Raw genomic sequence first — 27,590 nt, 5'->3', positions numbered from 1 at the left:
CTTTACTTCTAAAGTAGAAGTAACAAAACTTCTACATAATCTCTTTTACAAATATAGAAAAGGAAAGAGCACTTCCTAGCTCATTTTAGTTTTTTATTACTCTCATACCAAAAACCAGACAAAGATATTACAAAAAAAAGAAAGAAAGAAAAGTATAGTCCCATACCTCTCATGAACTTAGAAAGGAAAAATCTGTAATATTAGACAACTGAGTTAATCAATATAAAAATAATTATGCACCATGATGGACTGTGATTTATTACAGATATACGGCCCTGGTTTATCATTTGGAAATCAGTGTAATCTACCATTTGAATTTACTAAAGAAAAAAATATCATATATTCATATGATGGAAGAACACATTTCACAAAATCTAACACCCATTCATGATTTAAAAAAAGAAAAAAAGCAGTTTGGGAGTAAAGGGGAATTACCTGAGCCTAATAAAGAGCATCTACAAACAAAAACAAAACCATGTTTAGCATCATAATTAATGGTGAAAGACTGAATGCTTTCCCTGTAAGATCAAGAACAAGGCAAGGATTTTCATTTTCAACACTTTAGGTTTGGTTAAAGACCTTAGAATTTAATTTGAACTGTTTCTTCACTGACTTCCCCTTTGTAGTTTCAGCAGTGACATTATTTAAAGTGTACTCACTTACAGTGAAATATGATGGGGGCACCTGGGTGGCTCAGTGGGTTAAAGCCTCTGCCTTCGGCCCAGGTCATGATCCCAGGGTTCTGGGATCGAGCCCCACATCGGGCTTTCTGCTCAGCAGGGAACCTGCTTCCTCCTCTCTCTGCCTGCCTCTCTGCCTACTTGTGATCTCTGTCAAATAAATAAATAAAATCTTTAAAAAAAATACGATGAAATGTGAGAAATGTGCTTTAGAAAGGTAGAAAGAAAAATTACAGTTACAGTTGATCCTTGAACAACGCAGGGGTTAGGGGCACTGAACCCTCTGCACAGTTGAAGTTCAGTTTGCATCTTTGATGCCCCAAAACTTAACTGCTAGTTGTCTACTGTTGACTGGAAGCCTTATCAATAACACAAATAGTCAATACATATTTTGTATGTTTTATGTATTACATACTCTATTCTTACAATAAAGTAAGCTATGGAATAGAAAACATAATTAAGAAAAACCGGGGCACCTGGGTAGCTTAGTTGGTTAAGCAACTGCCTTCGGCTCAGGACATGATCCGGGATCCTGGGATGGAGCCCTATGTCGGGCCCCTTGCTCAGCTCTCTCTCTGCCTCTGCCTGCTACTCTGCCTGCCTGTGCTCTCTCTCTCTCTGTCAAATAAATAAGTAAAATTGAAAAAAAAAAATCATAAGGAAGAGAAAACACATTTATAATACTGTATTAAATGAAAAAAATCTACAAATACATGGACCTGCACAAGTCAAACCTGTATTATTCAAGGGTTAACTGTACTAACACTTATTTTACCTTGTTCTAGAAGATGTACCAAAGTGACTATGTAAGAACCATATGTATTAAAATGCAATAAAATCTACTGAAAAGCTAGCAAAAACAATAAGATAATTCATTATTGTGAATAATTACAAAATGAATACTCAAGCTTTTTTAACTTTTTTGCCCATGTAATATTATAGTCTCCTTTTGAAATGTAATTTCAACTTGATCATAATATCATTTGATGAACTGTGTATTGTCTTCTGGGCTGGAATTCAGGAGGCTAGAATTTACTTAGTTTGGAAACTTGTCAACTGAATAGAGAGCCCAGAAATAAACCCATGTTACATAGGGTCAACTAAGCTTTGACAAAGAAACCAAACACACAATGTGAAAAGAATGGCCTCTCTAATAAATGATGTTGGAAAAATTGGTATCCTCATGAAAGAGAATGAAACTTGACTCCTGTCTTACAACACTCACAAAAATTAGCTCAAAATGGATTTAAGACTTGAATATAAGACCTGTACATACAAAACTCCTACAAGCAAACATAAGGGAAAATTTCCTTGACATTGATCTTAGCAATGAATTTCTGGATACAACACCTAAAGGACAAGCAACAAAATGAAAAAAAAAAAAAAAGTGAGAGTACATCAAAGTGAAATGTTTCTGCACAGCAAAGGAAACAATCAACAAGATGAAAAGGCAACCTACAGACTAGGAAGAAATATTTGCAAATCATCTATCTGATATGGGGTAAGTATCTAAAATATATAAGAAAGTCTTATAACTCAATACCAAAAAAAAAATCTGATTAAAATATGGGCAAAAGTCCTGAATAAATATATTTCAAAATAAGACATCCAAATTACAAACAGGTAAATGAAAAGTTTTCACCATCACTAATTATTAGGAAAACACAAATCCAAACCACAGTAAGATACCACCTCACACCTGTTAGGATAGGTAACAGAAAGACAAGTGATAACAGGTGTTAGCAGGGTGGTTGGAGAAATGGAAACCCTTGTAGTCTGTTGGTGAGAATGTAGAGTGGTGCAGCCACTTTGAAAAACAGTATGGAACTTCCTCAAAAAATTAAAAATAGAACTGACATATGATCAGCAATCCCCTTTCTTGTTATATATCTGAAGGAAATGAAATCTGTGTCTCAAAGAGATATCTGCACCCTCATGTTCATTATAGCATTATGCATAATAGCCAATATATGGAGCAGCCCAACATCCATCAATGGATGTATGGATTAAGAAAATGTTGTGTATACTTAAAATTAAATATTATTCATTTTAAAAAAAAGGAAATCCTGGAAATGATTTCCTTTTTTTTAAAGGAAATTTCCTTTAAAATTTTGTTTTAATTTCCTTTTAAAAAATTTTAAAAATTTCCTTTTAAAAAATTTCCTTTTTAAAAAAGGAAATGCAAATCCATTTGCAACAACATGAATGTAACTAAAGGACATTATGCTAAGTGAAATAAGCCAATTACAGAATGACAAGTATTTCATGATTCCACTTAGATGTAGTATCTAAAATAGTCAAACTCCTAGAAGCAGAGAATAAAATGACGGTTGCCAGGAGCTTGGAGGAGGAAAACAGGAAATTGTTTTTCAAAGAGTATAAAATTTCTCTTATGCAAGATAAATAATTTCTAGAGATGTTCTGTACAACATAGTATCTACATTTTTAAACATGATATTGTACACTTTAAAATATGTTAAGAGGGTTGGTCTGGATAGATCTCAAATGTTCTTACCAAAACACACACACACACACACACACACACAGAAGAATAGAAGTAAATTATGAGAGATGAATATATTTAACATTAAATATATTTATATGGATATATTTAATACCTTGGTTGTGGTGATGGTATTATGGACATATGCCTATGTCCAGACTCACCAAGATGTATACATTAAATGTGTGTACTTTCTTTGTATATCAATTATAACCCAATACAACTAAAAACCTTTAAAAATTGGGGAAAAGTACATTATGTAATATAATACTAAAAGGTTTTCAAAATCAGGACAAAGGATACAAAACCAATATATTAAAGTATGGATATTTCTATATACTGCCTTTGAACAGTGAAACATCGAAATAAATAAGAGTGACATTTACAGTATCTCCGAAAAACATGAAATGTTTAAGTAAAACTTAACAAAATATGTGCTGAAGACTTATGAAACGCTGATGAAAGAAATCAAAGAAGACCTAATTAAATGGAGAAATATACTTCTTTCATGGCTTGGAAGAGTCAATATTGTTAAGATTGTAGTAGTGCTCAAATCGATCTACAGATTTAACAGAATCCTGAAAAAATTCCATTATATTTTTAATATAAATCAATAAGCTGATTTTAAAATTTATGTGAAATGGAAAGGAATTACAATCACCTAAAAAAATTTGAGAAAAAAAGTTGAAGAATTCATAAAACTTAGTTTCAAGGCCTATTCTGAAGTGATTTTCCTTTTTAAAAATTTTTTAATTTAAATTCAATTTAGTTACATATAGTGTATTATTAGCTTCAGGGGTAGAAGTTAGTGATTCATCAGTTGCATATAACACCCAATGCTTATTGCATTAAGTGCCCTTCTTACTGCCCATCACCCAATAACCCCGTCCCCCCTCCCACTTCCCCTCAGCAACCCTCAGTTTGTTTCCTGTAGTTAAGAGTCTCTGATCGTTTGCCACCCTCTCTGTTTTTCTCTTACTTTATTTTTCCTTCCCTTCCCTTATGTTCATCTGTTTTGTTTCTTAAATTCCACATATAAATGAAGGAAGTGTTGGAACTACTGGATATCAATATGTAAAAAAATAAATAATAAAATAAATAAACCTCACATTAATACGTAAAAAATTAACTCAAAGTTGATTATAAACTCAAATTTAAAACCTAAAATCATAAAATACCTAAAAGAAAACATGGAAAAATCTTTGTGACTTATGTTAGGCATAGATTTTTTAGATATATCAAAATTAAGACCTATGGAAGGAAACACTGGTAGATTGGACTTACTGAATGAATATGAAAAACAAACCATAGACTGGGAGAAAATCGTTGCAAAGCACATATCTGACCAAGAACTTAGATCTAAAATGTATGACAAATTCTCAAAAGACAAAAAAGCAAAAAATACAATTTTTAAAATATGCAAAAGATTTGAACATACATTTCAACAAAGAAGATGCATGAATGCCTTATAAGCACTTGAAAAGATTTTCACTATCATTTGTCTTAGCGTAAATTAAAAAAGCAATGTGATACTACTACTGCTGCTGCTATTACTACTACACTACTACTACGCTACTATTACTGTATTACTAGTACTACCACACACACTACTAAAAAACAAAAAGAAAAGTCTTACATTAGCAGAAAGGATGCATAACACCTGAACTCCCAAACACTGATTTGGAAATGCATAGTCATATGGTCACTTTGGAAAAACAGGCAAATTTTTATGTAGTTAAACAAATACACACCATCTGTCATAACAGTCCCATTCGTTCATATTTACCCCAAAGAATTAAGAACTTATGTGTACACAGAATTCATATATGAACATTTATAGTAGCTGTATTAATAAACATGAAAACGTGGAAGTAATCCCAAAGTCTATCACCTGTTAAATGAACAAAGTGTGGTATACCCACATAATGGAATGCTACTTGGCACTGAGGGAAAAACAAAATAAAACAAAACAAAAAAAACCTTGGAGAACAGCCTGGTTGAATCTAAAATACATTATGCTGAGTGAAAAAAGTGAAACAATAAACTCAAAAGGTCCTATTTGATTCCATTTGTATGGGATTTGGAAAGCACAAAATTATAGGGGAAAAAATGGATCAGTGGTTAGCAAGGGCTCATTGTAGGAGGGATTAGCTTAAAAAGGGCCATGAAAGAATATCTTGATATGACATATTGTTTTACTTCTTGATTATAGTGGTAGTTACACAATTTTATATATATAACAAAATTCATAAAACTGTAATTTAAAAGGTGAATTTTACAGTGTGTAAGTTATCCTTCAGATTTTAAAAAAAGATTTTAAAAAAGATTTTCAAGATTAAAAAAAAAAGCCAGATACAATGTCTTCTGTTTAATAAAAATAAATAATATGCTTGCTCCTCTTTCCAGCTACATATGTATGGGCATATGGATTTTCTTTATGTATTTCAGCTCAAACATGTGTCATAACGCAGTGAAAGCAGAAGCATATATGAGAATTTGATCATCCTTTATTAAGCTAGATATTAAAGAGATTTGTGAACATAAAACAATGCCATACTTCTCACAAATTTTTAGTTGTTAAATTTTTTTAAAAATTGAATTGTTGCTGTTGTAAATCAAAATGATTTTTCAAATGTTCAATTTTTATTTCTAATGTAGTGAATTTTGAGAGCAGTAATTTACAAAAACAAAAGCTCTTTGGGATCCACTACAGCTTTTAAGAGGAAAAAGAGTCTTGACACAAAAAAGTTTGAAAAGACCAGTGACTTGCAAGGAAGCTGGTAGCTGAATTATCATGAGGAAGAGAGCTGCTCTGGTAGTCTGAATCAATAACATTAGGATTGTTTTGTGATACAGAAATAAATTCCTTTGTTTTTCATGATCAGTCTATTGTTGGATTCCTTCGTGACAAAAACCAACGACACCTTAACTAAATATAATAACTGTGAGCCAACCACTACATGAAACACTACTGTATTCTCACATTTAATCTCCACAACAATATTGTATATAGACATTTAATTTAATTTTTTTTTAAGATTTTATTTATTTATTCAAGGGAGAGAGCTAGGGGAAGGAGCCAAAGGAGAGAGACAAGCAGACTCCACACTAAGCTTGGAGCCTGTCATGAGGCTCAGTCCCATGACTCGAGATCATGACCTGAGACAAAAACCAAGAGTCAGACACTTAACTGACTGAGCCACCCAGGCACCCCGAATGCAGGCATTTTAAATTCATTTCTACACATGGAGAAAATGAGTATCCTAGAGGAAGTAACTTGCTCAAGGTCATCCAGCTAATAAGTTTCTTATTCAGGCCTTATTCCAAAACCTAAATACTTTGATCATGTAGTATACAGACTTGGAGGCAGACAGACCAGGATTCATATTCTTGTTTAATCATTTACTACTGTTAAGATTTGATAGCTATTAAATGGAAATTTGGGTAGCATCTATTTCACGGTTTTGTGAGAATTTTTAAAAAATGAGTAAATGTAAGATTTAGTCCAAGATATATGCTAAATAAATGTTAACTATTACAACATCTCAATGCCTCTCTTCATATCGTACCCTACTAGGGATTTCATGGTGCTTTGAAAACTATGTGTAAGGTGCTGAGAACAACATACTCGGCATGTTATTAACCAAAAATAAGTTCTGGCTATAAATATTATTCCTGCATTAGTCATGCATGATTATTTGAGGAAACCTCCTTTGTTCTAGTAGGCTTATTCCTAAAATCATTTCAAGTATCTTGTATTTCATCTAAAATTTCTAGTGAAGCACTCACAGCTCTGAAATAGTCATTTTCAAGAAGAATCGGGTATTACCACTTCTGTACATTATTTCTCAGTTGAGTTTAGAGAACATACAGTGAGGGACATTATCTGAGATACCAAGACTTTGTCTCATCACTCAAGCCTAATGGACAGGCTGAATAGTTTATTCTTTTAAGAGACTCTGAAATACACATAATAAGACTTTCATCACTTACTGTGTTTTTCTGTGTTCAATAATAGGAGAGTATATATCTGGCTTATCTAGTCCATACACACTTAAGTGAAATTTTATAAAATAAATGAAAAAAACTATTAGGGTCTGTATTTAAACCCATGACTTGCTCATGAGACTAAAAAAAGAGGCATTCTTTCGATTTACTGTTTATTTGTTTATTTCTTTAAAGTTTTTTTTTATTTGACAGAGAGAGAGACAGCGAGAGAGGGAATACAAACAGAGGGAGTAGGAGGAGGAGAATCAGGCTTCCTGCTGAGCAGGGATCCGGAAGCAGGACTCGATGCAGGATTCGATCCCAGGACCTTGGTATCATGACCTGAACAGAAGGCAGACGCTTAACGACTGAGCCTCCCATGCGCCCCTGCATTCTTTCAATTTAAATACACTGTCCCTCTTGAAGAAAGTCAGCAAAAACATGAAACTGAAAATTTTCCTTTCTCCCTTGTTCTTCATCCTACACAGTTCCCACTTCATTTCAAATGGTTTCTAATTTTATTAGTTTCATATATATCGTTTCAGAGATTTCCCTTTTAAATGCACATACAAGCACCACAGAATTTGCTAAGAATTTTGGCATTTAACCAAACCGGGTTTTTGCCATAAACATTAAGATGAAAATATCTGAGTCATATCGTGTGGACCCATCGTTTGCCTGCTGGGAGCCTTGACAACAGCAACATTAGAAACATACTCTGAATGTTAATCTAGTGGTTTTATTTCTTCTGTTTGTCTCTGGCAGTGATTTAGGGTAGATTTTGCGTGGAGTTGTTATTGAACTCTTCTAGAAGCCCTACTTATTTCCCGCTGCCCCATCTCAATTGTGTTTGAAATAGAAAGCTGAAGAGCAAAGATGGTGAAGATGAACATGGACATGTTTTAGTCCTTGGCATCTCAAGGCAAAATTGGTACTTGAAACCAAATCTCTGCCTTCAGATCCCACAGTCTCTGTCTGTACTATGCTCTAGTCCGTTATCTCCTTGTTTTTGCAGATTTTTAAAATTTACATTATATATGCACTTAAGCTGAGGGCATATCAGAAGTTATGGGAGATTTGTATAAAAAAAGCTTATGTTTATTGAAAGGGACTTAAATTTATACTGATTTTAAGAAGGAGGTGTAATTCTTTTCTAATGTTCTTTTATTTTTTCCTAATCTTCCTTTAAAATGGTGCTTGGTATTTTGTAATAATGGTCGCTGTTGTGTGAAAATTAATGTCCATCAGGTCTGTGTTGGACCCTTGATTAGTTGAATAATGTAATAGTGCTAATTTTAGTAACCAAAGGAACTTATTTCTCTCTTATGGACCAGTTTAATGTATCTGTTCTCTCCAAGAAGCTGCTTTCTCCCATCGAGTGAGTCCTTTGCCTTTCATTTGTGGCTCCGTCATTCCCAAGGTATTCCAGTGCACAGAATGGTAAATAGACCGGAGGAGGTACACTTCCTTCTTAAAAACCATGGCCTGGAAGTGATACACACACACACACATCTGATGCATTCCATTAGGATGAAATTGTAACAAACTACCTTAAAACAGTAATTTCATCCACTGACAGATAGCAAGTCATGTCTGGCACAGACTGTTTCAGGGTAGTTTATCACTTTAAGTGTCTCATTGCGTGGCCTGTAACTGTGTACATTAGCAGCATTTTGTGAAATACTGTTTTAATTCAGTGCAGTGGCAAAGTAACAACCAACACACTTGGTGTCGAATATTTATGTGTAGGTGCTCATAGTCAGTGTAAAGAGTATTTCTAGAATGAGGATCAGGTCTGTGTTTGCCTCTAGTCTCTACTTTTCTTTACGTATGTGACCTTGGGAAGATTATTTAATCCCTTCGAGCTTGTGTTTGTTTCTTCATCTGTAAATTCAGGAGGTCTTATGCTCTCCAAAGGTCCTTTCGATGTTAAAATTCTATGAAATTAGAGTTATGTTAATTTTTTAAGTTTAAAGTGTCATTTTTCCACTTGTTTATTTGTTGCTTGAATTTAAATGAAATGTAATTTCATCATCATTTTAAGGCAATAGTCCTCACTGAAAGAATTAAAAATTGGTATTTATATTTATTCATGCCTAGTTAAATTTAACAGCAACATGAAATAAATGATTACCTGTTTGGATATAATTTCATAATAAGGCCTCTGAAGGTCGTTTGAAATACTGCACTAATTAATGTTTTATTTCCAGCCTTCCTTAATTATTCTAGCCAGATGGTCCTTTATTTATGTTATTGCTAGAGGTTTCCAGCTGAGGTTGTTTGATTGTTGAAGAAAAATATGTGATGGCACCATAAGATAACTGTAATTGAATTGTTAGGTATGTTAGAGCATTTGAGCCTTCTGTCCCTGTTCTATCCACATCTGGGAAATAAGTTTGTTAACAAAGCACTTTGACACCTCATCTGATGCTTGAGTGAAATTCTGAACTGCGTGGAAGGAATTCAAATGGGAAAATGACACTGCATTTTATTGTAAAAGGAGACACTTTGCACATATCTCTCTGTACAAAATTCATTTTGTGAATGATTCAAGAAACTTTAAAATAAGTGTACTTTTAAGGACATGATCTGTTTTCCAATGTCCTAATAACTTCAGGAATAAGCTGTTCCATTAAGGTCAAATTTAAAATTTGTGCAGATTAGCCACTATTTAGGAAGCAGTTAAATGGAATTTTTATGGCATAGAACTTCAAAAGTCTAAATGAATTATCAGCTGAATAGATAATCCAATAAAAGAAACAGACTTAAAGTGGAAGATAAAAGTGATAAAGTGACAGTAAATTAGAGAATAGAACTAAAAGCTCCATTGTTATGAAGAATAACAATAGACCTGAATTATCTGTTTCTTTAGAAAGTATCCCTTCTTCTTTCACTTGTGAGTTTAGAATTACTAAATAAATTAATAGCATTTGAGCTGGAAGCTTCTATCAGCCACATTAGGTAGGAAGACTTATTAACATGGCCGTTGGCAACACTGGACAATTTTCTTCCAAGTGAACGTCATTTCATTATTATAGTACTTAAGCTGTGCACATGCAGAATAAATCAGTTCAATGACCTTCTTCCCAATATGTTCAAAGACTGAAACCTTAGCATATGCAGAGCTGATGCAATTGGACATTATTGTCCAAACATTTTGGTGATTTGGTCTATAGGCTCTTTGTTTCTTGGAGGCTTTGTCTTGTGTTTGCTTACCATGATGCATATGTAAATGAAATGTTATTGATAAGAAGGTTATTTTCTTGAAATTATGTTACTGCTTGAATCTAATATACTTAATAGATATTTATTTTTAATAATTAAAGAGGTAACAAGTCTGAGAGATAATTTGATACTTAATGAAATGAGCAAAACAAAAATAAGTGATTCCCAACAAAGGTACATATATACATACAAGTACATCCATTTGAATAGAAAAATTGATCATATGGATTTAAAAAGATTTTTAAGGAAACCAAAGAAGAAGGTAAAAATATGAGAGGATTGGATTGTTGTTTTGTCTTCTTTTTATATTTTTCTATCATTTTGCTTGCTTTTGGCAATAAATATTCAATAGCATACTTAAGTCAGCCATCTGAAAAGCACTGAATGATGCCTTGTAAGAGAAAGGGCTTAATAGAGTGTTGTTGGGGTATTTTTCTTTATTAACTTGTCCCCATTTCTGCCATTATTTAGTTGACTATTTCAATCTGAATAATTTCTCTCTGCAGTAGGCTTTTTGGGCCAATTGCTAAAGTAAATCTCCTAATTTATAACCCTGAACATATTTTAATTTGACCTTGTGGAGCATATACTAAGAACATCCACCTGTGTATCATTAAGTGTACTTAGTTCTGGGCAGAATGAGAGTCAGTTTGAGTGTTTTCTTGGCTTGCTATGGAAAAACACATAACCACAAGCCCTTACTTCAGCTCTTGGCCACCACCTGCTTTATAAACTAGGGGAAGATCAATGCTCCTAAAGTTGGCATGAAATAAAATAAAAGTTATGTTTGAAAAGATGACTAAGGTTTTTGTGAAAGTCATAAAGATTATGAGAAACTAGATGGGAGACCTTTACATAAGTATCTTGCTGAGAATTATTAAATGTGCTTCAATGCAGATTCATAAAATGATTAAGTAGTACTTTTGACCAATTTGATTATGTGCTTTGAGGTTGACTTTTCTAGCTCTTCCTTTACCAATGGTTGGTTCATGCTGAATTATCTCCCTGTTATATGGCAACAGTATATAAATACCACACGTGGATCTTAACATTGGCCAACCAAATGATCCAGGAATATACACTGGAATAAACTCTTCAGTTATCTCCCATTGTAATTATGAAGACTACTGTAGTTTTCTTGTTTAAAAGCTTTATAAAATAAGTTATTGGAATTTATATTTTCTATGCACTTGGGGCCATCTTGTGAACTAATGTAGTTATAGATTTTAATAAATTTATGCCACATAGTAGAATCCTAAATAATTGTTAGTAAAGAATTATTCTTTGTAGTTTTAGCCTTTCCTATAATTTTGTGTATTTTCATCGCTCTAAAGATAGCATTTCTCTATCCAAAAGTACCTACCAGATCACTGTTTTTTTGTATGTTTTGACTAATACAGTCTAAGGAGAGTTGGAACTTTTTCTGTTTTGTATTTTTCTCATACATTTGAGATGGTAAAATCATTCATCATTTTCAATTACTAGAAAAGAATTCACTGTGATATGAGTCAAAAGCCAGATGCTCGAAGACCCCTGCACTGACCAATGATAATTGGTACTGATATACATTTTGTCTATAGCACTGCAATAACATATGCTTCCCCAATGGTTTATGAAATATACCTGACCCGTGGAAGTGAGCATGGACAAAGGGCTTGCAGAATAGGGAAGACATTTAGGAGAACCAAAATAATGGAAACATGTATGTAGCCATTCCTGTTAATTGATGATAAAATGTCATTGATTTTTCAAGGGCAAAACCTTAATGAAGCAGTATATTCAGGGTTTCAGACAGTCTCAAAGCAACTCAATAGAATTAGAGCATACTATTCTGCATACATCTTATTTTTAAGAGATGTAGGGTACCCAAAGATTAAATATTTGCTCATAATGGTAACATTGTCATGTAATAACTAACAATGCCATTATATGGTATTAAGCGTGAAAACGACTAGATAAGAAATGTTTGCTAGTTGTTTAAATTTTATTTTGATAAAGATGGACCTTTTTCTGAATTTGTCTTATTTTCTAAATCATTATTGGTCATTTATTACAGGTGAATTATTAGAAGTCTATAGTGCGTGTTGATTTCCTTTCAGTTTAATAAAATGGGAAGTCTATTATTACCAATTTAAATATTTTAGTTGTATAGTTTCTAGTTAAAAATTAGGCAGAAGCTTTTGTATTAGTCACTTTTTAAGTAATAGTTTATATTTGTCACTGCATAAAATAATTATAACACTGAAACTGTAAACACTAAATCAACAGGCAATCTAATAAATGCCAGCAATTGAAAAAACACATTTGGCCCATAAATAAAACCCTTCAGATTTATGACATTATGTTTAAAAGCTTTCACATGCTTTTCTTTTTGAGCTCTGAAATGTGCCTTTTTGAAAATTTACTGGCTTGTTTACAAATGTGCTTTTGTACATGTGGCTACGCATGTGTAAGTAGCCGTCTGAAATTATCGTGTTCATTTATTTTGTCCATTGTCCCTCCTCCTGTCTTTCAGTATGAAATCCATGCTTATCAGCATCAAGTAAAAGACACTAAGTGATGTGAGCATAGTTTTCTCCCCCAGGCTTATCTTTCTGCTCTGAATTGTTACAAAGCCACACTGGCTTTGCCCTGAATCCACCTGTCTTTTCTTTTCCCAATCTGCTAGCAATCTTTGCCCCACTGTTTGAGATGTTTGCTAACTCCATAGTTATTCAGAACTGCCACGTTTCTCAATATCCTTCCAATGGACTTTCAGTTCTCAGGTTACCATTGTCCCCTGGACGGTCTTCCCAGGCAATCAGCCCTCACTCTGAGCTGAGCATTTCACCTTTGTCCCTTCATAGCAGCCTGCATTTACCCCCTTTGTGGGCCTTGTCATACTGTCACAGAGTTGCCTGCTTACTCATCTCTCTCTCCCAATATTCTATGCTCCTTGTTTGCAAAGATTATGTCTTCTTTAATCTTTATATTTTCAAAACAATGCAGCACGATGCCCTGGCACATAGCAGGCACTCAATAAACGTTTGTTTATCAAACAAAATAATTCATGAGGTCCACCTATTAATGCAATCTTAAGTGTGCGTGTGATTACATCTTCTATATGCAACATTTCTGGGTTTAGATAATGTATCTTGAAGAGTAATATTAAATACAATCATCTCTGGTTTCTCTTGTGGGACAATGAAATAGCCCTCCCTAGTTGTCTCTGAAAATGTGTTTATCCTCGGAATGAATACACTATAAGCAGGCTAATAACATTCTTTCAATTATTCACATTTTGTCAAAATAGGGAATATCTTCCAGTTATTTGCACATGGGAGAGATTGGCATTGCTGTTGTAGACAGAATGGGAATTTGTGGATTTCTAACAAGTCTCTTCTCACTGCTGTCATTCTCCTTTTCTCCTTGACTAGTTTAAAATGTTACCTAGAAAACTATTTATTTCACTATTTTTACTTGCATTTTCCATTTTCCATTAGACCATTCACTAAGGGGGAAAATAAGCCTGACCATATGTACTGGTACTGCTAAATATTCCTTATTTGCACATGGGTTTTCTCCTTATGATGTTATTAGCATCAGTCAGGGACTTGTGACCAGAAGAACAAGGAATAGCACCTCCACTGTTTGTTACTAGCCAGGCTTCCAGCTGTACTCGTTGATCTCCAGCAGTGCTGTTGGTTCCCCTCACTCTCGTCCTTCCAAGAATTTAATCCAGTGATCTCCTATTCCATGCTATTATAAGAAATATTTTGCAGTGTCCCCTTTATTAACATGGAATGAGACTTATTACCAATGTAACTTACATAAATACATGATTTTAAAAAGCTGTAAGATGTCCTAATATAAAAGAGGCAAAGGAAAGTGATTTATGAAAAACTAGCGTATATTCTAATATCCAAATGTTTGTGTACATCTGTGCTTCAAGATATAGTGAAGTAGTCAGTAGTCATCTATTCAGAGAACTACCACAAATATGACAGCTGCAGATGCTAACAAACCGAGATTTGTCATATTGGTGACCCATCTCTAAGAGCGGCTGGGCAGTATAGTCACGTGATTCTTCTGACCGCGGAGCGACTTCCGGTGATGTTAGGAACAAAGCAAAGGATAGTGTTCTCTTGAAATGCATGGTGGGTGCATCCTTAAAACAGTCATTGTTATAACAACTGTACGAAGCATACTCAGCGTTTATATGACTATGTAGTTAGGTGTTGGGCTTAAATAGTTACAAACAGGTGAATGCCTGATAAGGCTTTTGAATGTCATGCAGAAATCAGGACATTTTATGGTGGAGGAAGTGTCTTGTGCTTCTCCTATTAAATGCCAGCCCAGCCATTTCTCTCATTCAGTGTAGCAGTTCTCGCAAGGACACACACTGGGCAGTTTTCTGTAGTGCCCCTCCACGATGGCACTTCCACCGAGTATGAACTTCAGCTTCAAACACTCTCTTCTCTTTCATCCTGTGTTTATACTCCAGCAGTTTGCTGATGATACATGCCTCCTGAATTCTCGGGGTTAACATGTAACAATTTCTCCTGGCTACACATAATATGAAATTTTACCAAACTTGTGTGATAACATAACTTTTTCTTATAAAATCTCTTACTTAAATAAATTCTGTGTACATACATCTTGACACCTAATTTCATACTTTTTGCTTAACTAGTGTTACTCATTATTTCCCATACTTCTTTATTTTCTTAGCAGATGTGCATACTTCTGTATACATGTATACACATGCACATACATATTCTTTTATGATATTACCCCATTAGAGCAAGATCATATGTTATGGGAAATATGGGGACTGGTAATATGGCTTTGAAGTCCTCAGGAGAAGGTGAATCACTGATGGGCAGGAGATGAAGATGGAGCAGCCGGGGAAGCAAATTAGGACATCCCTGTATCACATGCCGAGGAAAAGGATACTGTAAGAACACTTCGAGAAGACAAAATAAGGCCTGAGAAGGGCTCAGAGAAAGAAACGAGCAAGTTGACAAAGCAATCTTGGCTAAGGCAGTTTTGTTGGAGAGATGGAGATGGAAGCCAGATTAGAGAAGTAAGATGTGAGGAAGTAACGGGAATAAGTATAGACAAGTATTTTTCAAACTTTTTTTTTCTCTGCAAAGGAGAGGATATGGCTGTAGTTGGGTAGATGTGGTCATGGCTTGGGGATATGGATTATGTTTTTCGTATGTACAAGTGTAAAGGCACACATAAGTTTGTGTGCATGTATGTACAGTAATGGAGGTATCTTAAAGAGGTGTAAGTGCTAATAGAAATAGGCAATAGAGAGTAAAGTTTAGGGAAAGGAGAATGACCAATAGATTTAGATTCATGGGAAAGTAGGAGAGGAACAATATTGTTATCAGTTTATATTATGCTTTCCTACTAGCCCTTAAATGACAGAAGTTACGCATTTCTTTGTACCCCTAGCACATAAATTATTACCTAGTAGGATCGTCTATATTTTTTTTGAAGGAGAAAAGGAACTGTATCCTGCTAAGAGAATTAATTTACCTCAGAATTTGAATACCAAGATCTCGCACCAATATTTTCATTATATCCCACCTTCAAAAATTGTCAAACTTATGTTCCTTATATATTTTACCTATAGAAACCTTTTAAATGATCTATCTCATACATTAAGTGTTTTTAATAATTTTGAATTAGCATTAAGTATATAATTTTAGTGCTCTACTAACATGCACTAAATTTTAAAAAGTAATAAATGTGAGAAATGAGTTAAATCAATATGGTTAAATTCAATAAAATACAAATTGAAGAATCTACATTATTTCTAGAGTAATATCTGTAAAATAGTGACAAAGACTTCTTCATATATACAGGCTCCAGTAGGAAGAGGATTATGTGCAGACAGCTTTTGTTTTCTTGGTCCTGTACCTCACCTGTTCTTTTTTATTGATTGATCCAATTTCGGGAGACTCAAGTCAATTTACATTAAATTAGATTGTATACCAGCCACATGGTTTTCTATTAAACTAAAAATCTCAAATTTAATAAATGATCAGAATAATCTAGATTCTATAATAATAAATCATAATATAGTTCATGGGGCTTGCCTAGGTGGCTCAATTAAAATGAAATTCCACCTAATTATGTTGGTGGGGGTGGGATGTATTTGGTGCCAGTGTCCTGTGTACTCTTTGATCAGTTGCATGCAGCTTTATTGTGATTTTCTGAAGTGTATTGAATAATTATATACTGTTAGAAATAACTTGTATTTTGAGGATTTTCAGTAAAATACTTATTTGGGAATACCATCTACTTTATGACTTTAGAGGCTATCCCTCATAATAGAGTTTTGAAACATCAAAAATAGTTACTTTTTAAATGATAGGAAAAGATAAATTCCAACTACCCGATCATTCCAAGGGTAGAATTATTGACTTGATGCTAAATTGACCCTCATATATCATAAAAAAGGATGCTCCAAATAATACGAATCATTTTACTGAAAACCTTATTTATTTAAGAGAAAAAGAAAACAGTTAATGTATCCCTGATATTAGCTGATGAAAATCAGATTACTTTGTGTTAACATTTAAAGTAAATAATGTTAAACATGGGAAATGTTAAGTGAAGTAATATATACTATCTCTTCTGAAAAGTGATTCAGATTTTTATTATAATATAAACTAAAATTTAGTGTAATTTTTTAAACTGGTTGTCCTTTTTTTGCCTTGTTAGTATATGTCAGGGCCTGTGCCAAGTGCTTTACATAGATTATCTCATTTAATTTACACAAAAACTCTGTTTTTGTAAAACCCTGTTTTGTAAACCCTGTTTTTGTGTAAAACTATTATTTCTATTTTACCAGTGAACAAAGGTCCAGAGAGTTTACATGACTTAATTTGGTCATAAACTAGTAAGTAGACAAAACAGAATTTAAAATCTGGGTGGGTCTGACTTGGAAGCCAATGTTCTTGACCACTTTGATGTGCCATAGTCTTGGCAACTTGTAACATTTTACTTATACTTTAAGTATAATATTTATACATGCATGATATAATTGGCTATATTTGTTTATATTTTTAAATGCATTAAACGAATATTTATGTAATACCTATGATTATGTCTAGAACAGCACTACACATTATGAATTTCAAAATGTGTAACAAGCTATCTACTCTCAAGGCATATTCAATCTAGCTAGAAAAGGGTGATATATATCTATATATTTATATATAGTTATAAAAAATTGCTTTATTTACAGAAATAAAACAATTAGTGATGGTATAGTTCAAATTGCATTGGATATATTGTTACATAATGGTATAATATGCAAAAAATATGTATGCTGGAGATAAGTCCTCTAGAGGAGTTTTTAAAAAAAAGTTTAATGTCATATGTCTTCAGGAGCTTTTTGGAGGAGGTAAGAACTTAATGGATATAAAATATTTGAATTGATTTGGATACACAAAGTGGACTTACTGTGATACATCTACTTTAGGATTAAGGTTCTCCTTAAAATGAGTAAAACCAGCATTTTCTGGTTCTGAAGGTACTTATCAGACAATGGCCCTATATATTTCTCTGATGCAGTCAAGGCAGTTTATTTAGAATCCTGGTGCATATCTTGGCTAATACCTTTCCCTACAACTCGCGTTTTCTGAGTTTCATTCTGGAGGATCTGGTCTACCATATTCCCATCAAAGTCAGCCTTCTTACCATAGCACTCTTCCCTGGTTTCAGTTCTCACTGAGCATAATTTCCTCGTCCCTTTACTAATGTTCTCCACTGGAGGAGTGACTAGGTACTTCTCAGCTTCAGTGTCTAACTGCCCCAGCACTGGCTAACTCCCTATGCTAATCTACAGCAACCCTCACACTCATTAACATGCTGGTCTCCGTGACCAAGAAAAACATCCTGCACTTGTGTTTTAGTAGCAGGAACAACTGCTTGGCAAAGAAAGACTGTGAATCATCACACCATTTAAAATCCCAAATATCAGAGTGCCTGGGTGGCTTAGTCCATTAAGCATCTGCCTTCGACTCCGATTATGATCCCACGGTCCCCAGTGGGCAGGGAGCCCAGTGTAGGGCCTGCTTCTCCCTCTCCCTCTGCTGCACCGTTTGTACTCTCTTTCTCTCTCTGTGTGTCAAATAAATAAAATCTTTTTTAAAAATCCCAAATGTCATTTTTCTTTCTGTGCTATTAGATATGAACAATTATAATTTATGAAGAGTGTATGTAGATTATGGATAATTTCTGATTTCTGATATTCATATTTATATTCATGTCTAAATTCTGATATTCATATAAGTCATAGAAAATCAGAAATTATATATAAAATATGTATATATGTAACTATACACACACAAATATTTTTGCTCAAGATAGTCATTATTTTGCTTATTAATTTTTGTGTCCTGTCATCACATATAAATAAGCATACAGCTTTGAACAATTTAATGTTTTCCAGTAAAAAAATTCAGACCTAAAAGAGGTGTGCATTTTTCAAGTTCATCTATTTTTATCTTCAAGGTTTGCAATCACTTTCCAATATATGAAAATTACCATATGAATAATTTGACATAAAATTTTTTTCTCTTCACATTTCAAGGTTTATTTCTAGATATAGAAAAAGATTTTTTTTTTCTCCCTTCTACTCCTGGAATTAGAATCCAAACCATTGGCAGGTATTTTACTGCTTTCTTTTTCATTTACCTCACTATAATTGTATCCAGTGGTGAAGCCTACAGGATCAAGGTTACCTTGTTCTATGTCAAGCTACTCCACTTCTTAACTGTTTCTGCATTTTAAAATATATATTATTAGACATTAAATTCTGAGTTTTTGTTCATTTAATTTTTTTTAAAGATTTTATTTATTTTTTTGACAGACAAAGATCACAAGTAGGCAGAGAGGCAGGCAGAGAGAGAAGAGGAAGCAGGCTCCCCGCTGAGCAGAGAGCCACCCCTCAGGGCTGGATCCCAGGACCCTGGGATCATGACCTGAGCCAAAGGCAGAGGCTTAACCCACTGAGCCACCCAGGCGCCCCTATTCATTTACTTTTAAAGCCATGGCTGAATTGGTTCAGTTTAGGAACATTATCTCAGAAATGATCTGTGTACTTGGTCATTTGACTACTGATTCTGGAGACCAGCTGGGAAAACATCTGATGGTTTCCCAGTAGTGCAGAGGATGCAGTGATAGAAACAATACATTTGTTTTGGGGGCCAGCATTAAAGGAAGAGTTATCAAGAAGCTAACACCTGTTGATGTGGGTGGAGGGACAGGAGTTGGGAAGAGGAATTGAGGCATTATTTCTATTAGAAACCTATTACAGAGTAATGGGTTATTAAAATTGTGAAGATACTTAGAGATCCTCTAGTAAAAACTAATTTTCCTAGGGGAAACTGAGGCATAGAGAAACTAGGTGACCTTCCCTAGAGCACCTAACCAATTAGTAATTAACCAAGACTAGGAAATATTCAATATCATGGTTAATTTACAAAATTTATATTCATTCACTTTGAGCCAAATTTTAACGTTTGTTGTTGCTTTTTTGTTGTTTTTATTGTATATTTGGATTATTCATGGTTTCCTTGAATCTCATTACTCTAGTTTATTGAGAGCTGTGTTGGTTGCTTTGGGAAGCTGTTTTTCTACAATTCTGAAACTCTATCATTCTTCAATTAAAATATATTTCAAACTTATTATTTGGAACTACCTTCAAAAATAGTTGGTAGGCGCCTGGGTGGCTCAGGGAGTTAAGCCGCTGCCTTCGGCTCAGGTCATGATCTCAGGGTCCTGGGATCGAGCCCCACATCAGGCTCTGCTCAGCAGGGAGCCTGCTTCCCCCTCTCTCTCTGCCTGCCTGTCTGCCTACTTGTGATCTCTCTGTGTCAAATAAATAAATAAAGTCTTTTAAAAAAAAATTGGTAAATCACATGAAGAACCAACCGCATTGCTGATAGCTATTATGTTTTTCCCTGAAAAGATAAAGAGATCTGAGCTGTCCAGTATGGTAGCCATTAGTCACATATGGCTACTTAATTAATATTTAATTAAAATTAAATAGAATTAAAAGTCTAGTTCCTTAGTCACACTAGCCTCATGTAAGGTGCTCAATAGCCACACATTATTAGAAGCTATTGTAGTGAACATTGCAAATATAGAATATTTTCATCATCACAGCAAGTTCTGTTGGATAGCACTTAGACTGACCATCTACCTTCCTCGCAGGTCTTGTCACTAGAGCTTTTAAAATTCACATTCAGTTTTAAAGGGTAAAAATATTTATGAGCACTAGAGATCCTCCATGAGGTTTGCTGTAGACCTAAAGGAAAGTTCATTGTTCAAAAGTATTTTGAGCAATATATTAAATACATGTTGTTCAGGGATTATAGATGAATACTTTGAGTGCTTCAGGGTGTGTATTTTGGTAGATGTGCTGGGTGTAATCTTTATGCTCCTTCAGGTCCACTCTTCATCCTTTCTATCCCATTCTCTGCCCAGGAGCTGACCTATAGGTCCTATGCCAGTGGACTCCCTCACTGTCTTTTTTCCAGTAGGTTTCATGTGAACTATGAGATCAGGGTATTTATGTCACCAGTTCCCACCTTGCAAGGTTCTATAGGCTGACTGTATCCTGCAACCCAAGCCGTATTTGCTACCTACTGTTTTATAACAAACAATCCCAAATTCTAATGGCTTAAAACAATAATTTATTTTCCACAGTTCTGTGGATTTTCTGGATTCTCTCTGGGGAGTTCCTCTTTTCCATGTCGTGTTGGCTGGGATCCCTTATGGGAGGTCATCTGGAGCCAAAACATGTCTGACATCTCAGCAGGAGTGGCTAGAACAGCTGGGAGTGGTTGGTCCTCTCTTTCAAGTAAGGTAGTCTCTTTACATGATGGATCACGGGTTCCAGAGGTTGAAAACAGAAGTTTTTAGACCTCTTAAGGCCAAAGCCAGGAACTAGTACAACATTGCATCCACTACATCTTATTGGTCAAAGCAAGTTATGGAATCAGCCCATTTTCAAGGGATGGAGGGGAAACTCTGGATTGGAGAAGCAGCATAGCATACACAGAGATGGGAAGAGTTGCTAGTGGCCGTATCTTTCAAGGGACTCTTCACAAAGACTCTCTTTGTTTCCCAATAACCACATGCCACCTTTATCCCTCCAAGTCCAGTGGTGGTGTGGCTTCTCAGTTCTTACTAATCCCAAGATACTAAATGATACCTTGTGAATTTCTTAAACTTGTCCACCTCTTGGTCAATATTCCTTTTTATTTCCCCCCAGCTTCCTTTTATAAAGTTTACTCAGGTGACCCAGTTAAACTGAGAGTTCTTTTTCCTATATGATCCTGTTTCAGCACATTTATTAAATATTAGTTATACTTCTTATACCTGGATTTATTTATAATATCCTATTAATTTTATTTTCTAGCAATCAGAGGTATTTAGGAATTTCCTCTACCCAATTTACTTTACGTTCAATTTTTGTGATTTTTTATATAAAGATTTAATCTTGAGAATGAATATTAAGTTTTACTAATGAGGTATTCTTCAGACTTCTCATATCTCACAACTGGGTGGTAGCTGCAATCTTTAGTGACAGGACTTGCAATTTCTAATTGCATGACTCAGTTCTACATTGAGTTGCAATGTCAGTACATTAAAATGTCTACTTTTTTCTAGGATTATAGAAATCTTTTACTTTTATGTCTTAAGCAGTGCTAAAGCATTTCACTTTAACCTTCTAGATTATCTGTGTTCCATAGAATTCATTCCCTTCACTATTTCCATCAATATTTCTTTTGTTTCCATTCTGACTTAATTGATTTCTGTTTGAACATTTGAGGTTTAAAACAGCTGATCACATGACCATTCAGTCTTTAAAGAATCCAAGAGTTTCAAAATTAAATTTCAATGTTTCCTTCAGACATACTGATTCCTTGGTATTAATTGTGTTAGAGTTTTTTGAACTAGCTTCCTATTCAAAAAGGAAGAAGGCTATCCCCTTCTGAATGTGCATGAAAATGGATTTTCAAATGATTACTTTATAAATATTTGATACCATATTACATTCCTTTAAAATTTGTTTTGATTCTGATTAAAGAAAAAAATCTTTAGCAGTCTTAAATAAATTGGACCACTACCCTGAGACTTAAGAAAGCATTTGTACTAAACTATTTAATGATATTTATGTCATGTCATTGAAAGTTTGAATTTTTGTTTCTTTTTCATACTGCTGGTAGAATGTAAGAGTAGTCTGGAGAATATATGATGTTTACAATGGGGATGTAGCAGATACACATCAGAATTTGAGTGTATCTAGATACAGGAATACTAGACTTCTTTATTGCAATCATATCACTATGGTATTTCATTGCAGCTATAAGAAATTTGTATGACTTACCATAAGGTAAATGCTAACTTGTATCACTTTTGTAACTGACAGTCTGTGTTCAGGTTCATTGTGTTCCTGACATATCCCCATCATTTCCTTTCATGAGAGAATCTCTTCCTTGTGAACTACAGTGACTTTTTTATTGACATGATACAAGTGCAAAAGCTTTCCAGTAAAGCATTACTTTGTAACAATAGGCAAGACACATTCTGCCAAGCAATAAATCATCTATATAGTCGCTGGAGCGCAAAAATATTTCAGTGATAGACCAGGTAAAAATTGATATTTGAGAAGGAAGATTTTGATTAAATGCTCTTTTTTTCTGCAGCTTTGGTAAAAATTCAGGTATTTAATTTACATATATAATTATGTTCTGAACTCCATATATACATTGTTATGTTTTTCAACTGAATTCCCAGCTGAATATAAAAACTGAGAACAAAAAGAGGTGTTATTACTTAGAGGTGTTTTTAACAGTTCTCCAATTTCATAACTTGTCATTTCCTTTTTTGACTTAGAAATGTGTTATACTCCTGGAAGTTCTCATATTTGATATATGCAAAAAATAATTTGAAAGGGATTATGCTAATATAGTAGTTAAAAACTCAGATTCTGAAATCAGACAGCCTGGGTTTTGAATCTCAGCTCTGATCCTTACTTGCTTTCTAACTGCGCCTATTACTTTCCTGCTCTATACTTGTTTCTTCATCTTTAAAAACGGGAATAAGAGGTTAATACCTCATAGGGTTGTTATGATGATTGAGTTAATTTTTGTGAAGTGCTTAAAATTGTGGATGTCATATAGTAAACTCGATGTGTTTGCTACCATTATTGCTATCGAAAAAGTGAAAACATTTGCTTCAATCAATGAGCATAATTAGTTTCAGTCATTGTTTTTAATTTATTTCAATTTCCCTACAGTGAAAAAGAATGCAATGAATTCCTTTGCCATTATTTGATATTTTAAGTTGTATTTTTCATGGCCACATATGAAATGTCCCATGCTGTTTCACAATGTGTTAGATATTGGGAATTTAATAATAATTTGTTTGAGTAATGTTTCCACTCACAGAGACTCTACACCATCCTAACTAGGGAAAGAAAATTATTGTCTTAACTAATAATAAGCAAGTAGACTATTTAAAATCACCCCATTTTGTAGATGCCATAGATATATTACTCATTAAGCATGTTAATAGTTGATATTTTTCTGTTTCTCATCCTATGAGAGATTAAGGCCTTGTAAAGGTATACTTCTTTAAGAGGGAGAGGAAGAGTGTGCCCTTGCATTTCTCAAGTGAGGCAAAGAGGTACAGTAAAATGAGCAATGGAGTAGAAGACAGAACACCCAAATTCTGGCCCTGGCTCTGCCATTAACAGCTGTATGATCCTGAGTTGATCTCTTACCTTTGTGACTTATAATTTCTTTACTAGCTAACTCTTGATTATTGTAAGAATGGAATATGAGAATTAGTCAAAACATTTTGGGTACTAAAAAGATCATGCAAATGGAAAGCAGTATTATTGTTCACTTTAATTAGAAACAACTCTACCCTTACCCTGATGAAGAGGTTAAGGATTAAACTGACTTTTAATATGCATTATGTAAAAGTGAGTTTAGGATTCTGCAGACCATGTTGATGTTCATGCTTAGGGAGAGGGACAATAATTATTTCCAGCCAGTTCTTAGAGTAGGACAGCAACTCTCAGAACTGTGTGAAGGTAAAGAACAGGCTGCATTTAGCAGAATTGATAGTTTCTTAATCCCTGCTAGAGGGCTGATTAATGGTGTCTAAAAGATTATTTAGAAGGCTTATTTTTGTCCAAAAGCTTCTGAGAAATAGCCTATCAAATGTTTTTCTTAAGGATTATTAATGCATGACAAAATTAACAGAGTTCAAGCATTTCTCCTTTCATCCTTATTCATCATGGTGGAGATGTTAATAGCTCTAGATAATAGACAAAAAGAAAGAAAAAAATAATGGACAGACTAGGTACTCATAATATGAAACAATTACCAATGAGCTGAGTGCTATACCAGAAAAGGAAAAGTATTTACATTATTTTGACACGTATTTATTGTGCTACACATTTGATAGAGTTACAAAGATGATCCTTGTCCTTAAGAGCCTTCTGGTCTATTTGAGGAGCTATGTACCGAGGAAGATATTAAACTGCTCCTGCCCAAGCTAGCTAAAAGAGATGCATTGTTTTTCTCATCAGGATGTTGGGTAAAGACAAAGATGAGAGCATGGGTAGTTGAGTATGGGGACAGGAGAACACTGAAGACCACTGCCTCAATGGGGAGAGAGGGAGCAATTGGGACCTTGGTCCTTTGGAGCAAAAGGTTTAAAGAAGATTGTTTATGAAGTTTGTTTTGAAGTAATATAACCCTTTATTCTTATCCCAAAGAAACTGTCACTAAACTTTTATATTTTACTGCAAGTTTTTTTTACATGGATTTGTAGGTACTTTATTTTTGGATGTGATATTATGCTAAGAGTAGCCATAAGGTAAAAGGACAAGATGGCCCAATAAATGTCACATACAGACTTATTTTAAAAAAATACATAAACAATGCTACCAGATTTGACATGTTAACTTTAACTACAGTTTTTAAATGGTAAGTGTTATTGGCTGCAGGAGAAGTCGATGATTGGCACATATATAAACAACATAATTGTATGACATATATTGTTATTATTATGATTAAAACTACTACCACGAGTGAGTGTAACAACCAAAAATTACTCGAGGTGTTTTTATATCATCTGATATTAACAATAATTTGAAACATAGTAAATGTTGATATCTGCATTTTAAAGATGAGAAAAAAGGGAGTGCAGTGGTTAATTGATATGCCCCAGATCACAGCCCAGAAAGTTGCAGAGCTCAAATTTCATGTGAAGTTGACTCCAAAAGCCTATTCCTTTTCTAACTTACTCTGTTCCTTTGGGAAGAATACAACTTATTTTAGGAATTAGTGATAGAAGTATCTCCCATTAATTCTACATTTGTAATCTCATAAATCAAACCTTAAATTATAGCATTTTATAATATAGTATATTAGAAAGTGGAACATATTTGGACTAGAACAAAGAAATGACTAAAAGGATAAAAATAACCCAGAGCAATAATTTAATTTAAGCAAATTTAAGCTGAACATTGAGAAGTTAAGAATATAAAAATCGTAGATTTTCAAAGCAATAACCTTTCTTACTGGAGACTTCATTTTATGTAAGGCATTGATTACTTAAAACAACAACAACAATAATAGTCATTTGTTATTATTATTCCCATTCTACTAAATTAGTTATATTGACCAATTTTTGCATTTGTTAAATTATTTTTGATCCAGTATTCCTATCTCATTTTGTGGTGGGGTGGAGGGTAGATGAAAGGAAAAGAGAAGAAATCCCTTTCTGAACTATATATATATATATATATATATATATATATATATATATACACATATATATGTGTGTGTGTGTGTGTGTATACACACATATATATGTATACATATATATATATGTTGAAGTTTTGAGTTTATAGTAAATTAAGTAGTCTTATTTGTCCAGTTTATGATGCTTTAGTATCTTTTTGACCACTCACACCACATCTTGTTTCAGCAATTTAGTTTATTGCCAAATCCTGCGACTTCTCACTTTACTTCATTACCATTTTCAATTGATATTTTATTTTTCTGATTTGGGAAAAACAGTGACTGTGATCTTCTTACTGACTGAAAGGTGCCACAGAAATTTGTGTTTTTTCCTAGTGTTAAATAAAGCATGTAAATATTGAAATACTATAGGACATTCTAATGGAGTTACCTAGCAGGTATTTGGGATGAAAAAAGAGAAGTCAGAGTTTAGGATGCTCACTTGAAACAATAGTTTCAAACTTGAGTGACATAATGGCCTATCTTTAAAGGAAGTAAAAAAGAAATCTCACTAACCTTGTGGCTGACTCAGATTTATTTTATTCTTACTTCTATGGTTATAAACATTAAATTAGATGTAATAAATTGCTAGGCTTATAAAGTTATGAAAACAAAGCTAAAATGCCTTTAAAATTTTAAACAAAATAAATACCCCAAATTGAAAATTCTAATGAAGAAATTGAAGACTTTCTGTAATCCTTTGCTCTGTTACAATCTGTCCATTCCTCAGGATTTGAATACAATGCTACCTCTTCCAAGAAGTCTTTGTTTGTTTGTTTGTTTGTTTGTTTGTTTGTTTTTTAATGAAGTATAGTTCACATATAATATTATATTAGTTTCAAGTACAAGAAATCTTTCTTAATCATTCTGAATATAGTAAGTGATCCCACTCCCCTAAAACCCTATAAAAATCACACATCCTTCTCTTATGGTACTTACCAAATAGCATGTTAATTATACTGAAATTTTAAAAAATTAATAAAATATTTTATTAAAATATTAATGCATAGCCTCATTTTATTTTTGTATACATTTGTTTTGTGTAGATTAGTATCTTCTACATAAATATTTGTTGAATAAACAACTTGAGTTGTATTGTAAGGCTCTGTGTCTATGTAAGGATTTGTATGTATGTTTGCATTGTTTTTATCATTCAGCCAATGCTTTTGGAGATCTGATTGGGTCAAACATTGAATACTGTCTGGAAAAACAGAATTAAATACAACTTCTGCACTAAAGGGGCACACAGATATTTTAGAAAGACAAAGGAACCAACAATTATAGTACCATTAACAACAAACCCAGGTTAGGTCCAACTTCCTTCCTAACCCCTATAAGGCTTATTAAAGTAAACACTCAAAA

At 33.7% G+C, this 27,590-nt stretch overlaps 1 protein-coding gene across 1 annotated transcript in view; it reads left to right on the top strand.

Moving 5' to 3' along the window:
• ATRNL1 (attractin like 1) overlaps positions 1-27,590 on the top strand; it is a 794,045-nt gene that overhangs the window by 471,460 nt on the left and 294,995 nt on the right. The window lies entirely within an intron of this gene.

The sequence above is a fragment of the Lontra canadensis genome, unplaced genomic scaffold (genome assembly GCF_010015895.1).
Source record: "Lontra canadensis isolate GAN:19392208 unplaced genomic scaffold, GSC_riverotter_1.0 scaffold3, whole genome shotgun sequence".
NCBI lineage: Eukaryota > Metazoa > Chordata > Mammalia > Carnivora > Mustelidae > Lontra > Lontra canadensis.
This window is presented reverse-complemented; position numbering and strand designations above follow the sequence as displayed.